This window comes from Mercenaria mercenaria, chromosome 15 (assembly GCF_021730395.1).
Source record: "Mercenaria mercenaria strain notata chromosome 15, MADL_Memer_1, whole genome shotgun sequence".
In the NCBI taxonomy this organism is placed as follows: Eukaryota; Metazoa; Mollusca; class Bivalvia; order Venerida; family Veneridae; genus Mercenaria; species Mercenaria mercenaria.
The window spans coordinates 65951878-65957497 of record NC_069375.1 but is presented as its reverse complement, the minus strand read 5'-3'; positions in this window follow the sequence as shown (position 1 = coordinate 65957497).

Sequence of the window (5620 nt, the reverse complement as noted above, 5' to 3'; positions counted from 1 at the left end):
CAAACTGATTGGTTAATATTTGTGCCTATTACCCGTGCCTTTCCGTTCCTTTCCGGATTCGGAGTTTGGTAGCAGATGCCAGTTTTGGGAATTTTGGTTATAACACACTAAATAGTTGTTCTTTATTCTATATAAAACTGACCTATTTCCAATGACCGCAGCACACATCAGGACCCATTTTAAATGTCTGTAACTTACATTTTCTTGAAGAATATTGTCAGTGCTAACTAAAAATCAAAAGAAAAGTGGGAGTCATGTTTGATGCAAGAAAAATAATTTCAGTCAAACGCACAAACTGCAAAATCAGCTAAAAAATGAGACCCCAAATTATACTGATGGTGTATGATCTACGTTTCCATGAAAATTTTTGTCATGTTGTTATTTCATTATGAAAATGCTACATACATGTCAAGCATAGATCTGTCGTGTGATTTTAGCAAAAAAATTGCAAAGAAAAATAAGGAAAATAGTTCTGCAGAGCAAAAAAACTGAGGACTATTTGTATCCGCCATTATGCGACTACCATTTTTTTTCGCGCCATTTTGCTATTTAGTGTCTGTATGCCTATAAGAAAAACTTTTTTCTCTGACACTGTGCCAGTTTCATTTGAAATGTACAAGAAACCCAAATGAATGAAAAAATACAAGGTTTTAGCTTGATATCAACAGTTTCCAAGGTTTTACGGCATTTTCAGTATCATAAGACCAAACATCAGATTTTGTCAAAAATAGCTGTCGCGACATAATTTTGAAGCAGTTACCCTAAATGCAGCCTTGTTTTGCCCTGTTTTGACACTTTCTACTCTGATCTGCATACAAATTACACATTTAAACTGTTAACTATGTTCACTTTTACCTCTGATGGCCAGAAAATAGCAATCAGTACCCTATGAATATTCAGTTTTTGAAAAAAAATACACTCAAAACTGTGAAAATGTGATATTTTTGGGTTTTATCCTCATTTTCAACAAAATTGCAATTAATTTGTCATTTTCTATCAAATTCTAATCAAGGTAGCCCATTTCCACCATCATCTGGCCAGATTTCATTTTTTACCAATGTCATCTTATAGGTTATAACACACTAAATAGTTGTTGTTCTTTATTCTATATAAAACTGACCTATTTCCAATGACCGCAGCACACATCAGGACCCATTTTAAATGTCTGTAACTTACATTTTCTTGAAAAATATTGTCAGTGCTAACTAAAAATCAAAAGAAAAGTGGGGGTCATGTTTGATGCAAGAAAAATAATTTCAGTCAAACGCACAAACTGCAAAATCAGCTAAAAAATGAGACCCCAAATTATACTGGTGGTGTATGATCTACGTTTCCATGAAAATTTTTGTCATGTTGTTATTTCATTATGAAAATGCTACATACATGTCAAGCATAGATCTGTCATGTGATTTTAGCAAAAAAATTGCAAAGAAAATAAGGAAAATAGTTCTGCAGAGCAAAAAAACTGAGGACTATTTGTATCCGCCATTATGCGACTACCATTTTTTTTCGCGCCATTTTTCTATTTAGTGTCTGTATTCCTTTTTTCCACGCTGACCGGAGACCGTATTCCTTCGATTCAGCAGAAATCAACGAAACAATGTTATTTAGAAAGAAATAAAGCATATAGTTATCATGTATTTCTATGCTTTCTTAAAATCCAATAGAAATATTTGCCAGTTATAAAGTCTGTAGTCCATAGGTAGCTAATAGTCAAACATAGGTTCGCGAAAATATGGACACATTTTCCAAAATATTGCCATATTTGAATATGCAGATGTGGCAAAAATTTAGGGGAAAAGCAGGAGTTCAGCAATGCGCAGTGCCTCTCCTGTACCTATTCTGCGTAACAAGAATTACCGATTACTTTTTTCCGTACACCTTGAATTAGGCCTCTGTTGTTTTGACATTTGCACATAGAGCCAGCAATCAACATCATCAGACCAACTTCAGGACACCTATGCCGTTCAGATCGGCTGAATACTTGTCAGAAGTTTTTTTAATGTCCATTACACAGTACCGAAGCACAAAATCCGCATTGAATATTATTTTTGAATGAAAACAGGGCCTTCAGTTCTGACACTTACCTTTATTTTAAGATTTTGGCCAATTCGCATCTAAGGATGGAAACTACGAACTGCTACCTTAGGCATGGACACACTAAATAGCTGTTTTTCTTTATTCCTTGTAAAGTTTCTAATGGCTGCAGCATAGATCAGGATCCATATGGTCAGTGCTGAATAAAAATTAAAAAAAAAAAATATGGAGGTTACATTTGATGGGAGAAAATGTTTTCTGTGAAACGCAAAATTTGCAAAATCAGCTAAAAAATGAGAACACAAATTGTAGTGGTGGTGTATCACCTAAGTATACATGACATATTCTGACACGCTGTATCATTTCATGCTACCTAACTGTCAATCATCCACTATGAGAAGTTCTTTCTTTCACGCCATTTTCCTATATATTTAATGTTTGTATATCTACTCACAGAATCATGGGCATTAAGATATAATAACGTCTCATTTAAATTTTTATGAGGAAATTTGTGTTAAACCACCAAAAGATAACAAAGAGATATGTAGCTAATTTCAGACCTGGAAAATCCTTACTATAATTAGTATATAGTTACTAAAAGGTAAAAAAGACCATTCCGTTGCTAACTGAATTGATTTCTTTATATTCCGTAAAAAGTCTTAATAGTCATGTTTAACCATAATTCTGAAATTTAGCATAATTAACCAGAGTAGTATGCTTGTCATGAATGTAGAATGCCTGAGCTAAAATTTAAGATGTCACGCGGGCCAAATGGCGTTATGATGACCAAGGAAAGAATCATTTGATGGAGAAACATTTCCACTATCGTCCATGAACAGGCTCAATTGGACAGAGACTGCAACAATTTTTGTTTTGTCGTGTTGAGCAATCTATAAACTTTCAACTTTTTCTATTTTGCTAGGGTAACTTCTACTTTCTTTGCAAATGGTGCCAATGGGGATATTTGGACGAGAAAAAAGAGGCCAGTTAGAGTGACCTTACCTTTATTTTTTAAAGGGTGTCAACGGGGAGGGGGAGATAGGGGAAGTAACTGCGGACGGCAGAAGAAAGGTCGGTAAAAGTGACCTCCCCCTTTACTTTGAAAACGGCATAATGGGTGGAGAGGTAGGGGAAGTAATTGCCGACGGCAGATAGAAGGTCGGTTAGGGTGACCTCCCCTTTATTTTGCAAATGGCGTCAAGGGAGGTAGGGGAAGTAACTGAGTAAGGAAAAAGAAGAGTCGGTTAGAGTGACCTCCCCTTGATTTTGCAAATGGCGTCATAGTATGTAGGGGAAGTAACTGTGGGGTAGAGAACACCAATTGTTTTCCCATAGACTTCCATTATAACATTATGGCGTGTACGGCCTTCCATATATCGAAACATGTATATCCAATCACATTTTTTTCAAGAACTATCTTGGTTCCACCAAAATATCGGACGAAAAACATATGAATAGTGATACTTTATTTAAGTAATTTTCGTGTGAATGAGATGACCCCCTGTTTACATGGTTGTCATGGCGAGAGAAATTCATTTGATGAAACTTTTTTTCAATACACATAAAATGTAGCAAATTTTGTCTAAATGTATAATGAAATACTGTAAATGCAGTAAAAATATTCCATTTTGAGAAAAATAATCACTTCTTGGGTTCCTTTACATGACTGACCAATCAGAACGCACAGATGCTACCTTATTCCCAGATATACACTTACCTCATTCCCAGTAAGTTCCCTGTACTTTTTTGAATTGGTGGTCTCTGACCTGTGACCGGAAAAAGAGTCCGTTAGAGTGACCTCCCTTGATTTTGCAAATGGCGTCCAGGGAGGTAGGGGAAGTAACTGTGGCCGGAAAAAGAAGTCGGTTAGAGTGACCTCCCTTTGATTTTGCAAATGGCGTCCAGGGAGGTAGGGGAAGTAATTGTGGCCGGAAAAAGAAGAGTCGGTAAGAGTGACCTCCCTTGGATTTTGCAAATGGCGTCCAGGGAGGTAGGGGAAGTAACTGTGGCCGGAAAATAAAGAGTAGGTTAGAGTGACCTCCCTTGATTTTGCAAATGGCGTCCAGGCAGGTAGGGGAAGTAACTGTGGCCGGAAAAAGAAGTCTATAAGAGTGACCTCCCTTGATTTTGCAAATGGCGTCCAGGGAGGTAGGGGGATTAACTGTAGCCGGAAAATAAAGAGTAGGTTAGAGTGACCTCCCTTGATTTTGCAAATGGCGTCATGGTAGGTAGGGGAAGTAACTGCGGCCGGAAAAAGAAGAGTCGGTGAGAGTGACCTCCCTTGGATTTTGCAAATGGCGTCATTGTATGTAGGGGAAGTAACTGTGGCCGGAAAAAGTCGGTAAGAGTGACCTCCCTTTGATTTTGCAAATGGCGTCCAGGGAGGTAGGGGAAGTAACTGTGGCCGGAAAATAAAGAGTAGGTTAGAGTGACCTCCCTTGATTTTGCAAATGGCGTCATGGTAGGTAGGGGAAGTAACTGCGGCCGGAAAAAGAAGAGTCGGTGAGAGTGACCTCCCTTGGATTTTGCAAATGGCGTCATTGTATGTAGGGGAAGTAACTGTGGCCGGAAAAAGTCGGTAAGAGTGACCTCCCTTTGATTTTGCAAATGGCGTCCAGGGAGGTAGGGGAAGTAACTCTGGCCGGAAAATAAAGAGTAGGTTAGAGTGACCTCCCTTGATTTTGCAAATGGCGTCCAGGCAGGTAGGGGAAGTAACTGAGTAAAGAAAAAGAAGAGTAGGTTAGAGTGACCTCCCCTTGATTTTGCAAATGGCGTCCAGGTAGGTAGGGGAAGTAACTGTGGCCGGAAAATAAAGAGTAGGTTAGAGTGACCTCCCCTTGATTTTGCAAATGTCGTCATGGTAGGTAGGGGAAGTAACTGTGGCCGGAAAAAGAAGTCGGTAAGAGTGACCTCCCCTTGATTTTGCAAATGGCGTCATGGTAGGTAGGGGAAGTAACTGTGGCCGGAAAAAGAAGAGTTGGTTAGTGACCTCCCTTGATTTTGCAAATGGCGTCATGGTAGGTAGGGGAAGTTACTGTGGCCGGAAAAAGAAGTCGGTTAGAGTGACCTCCCTTGATTTTGCAAATGGCGTCATGGTAGGTAGGGGAAGTAACTGTGGCCGGAAAAAGAAGAGTCGGTTAGAGAGACCTCCCCTTGATTTTGCAAATGGCGTCATAGTATGTAAGGGAAGTAACTGTGGCCCGAAAAAGAAGAGTCGGTAAGTGTGACCTCCCCTTGATTTTGCAAATGGCGTCATAGTATGTAAGGGAAGTAACTATGGCCGGAAAAAGAAGTCGGTAAGAGTGACTTCCCTTGGATTTTGCAAATGGCGTCATGGTATGTAGAGGAAGTAACTTTCGCCGGAAAAAGAAGTCGGTAAGTGACCTCCCTTTGATTTTGCAAATGGCGTCCAGGGAGGTAGGGGAAGTAACTGAGTAAGGAAAAAGAAGTTGGTTAGAGTGACCTCCCCTTGATTTTGCAAATGGCGTCATGGTAGGTAGGGGAAGTAACTGTGGCCGGAAAAAGAAGTCGGTAAGAGTGACCTCCCTTGGATTTTGCAAATGCCGTCCAGGGAGGTAGGGGG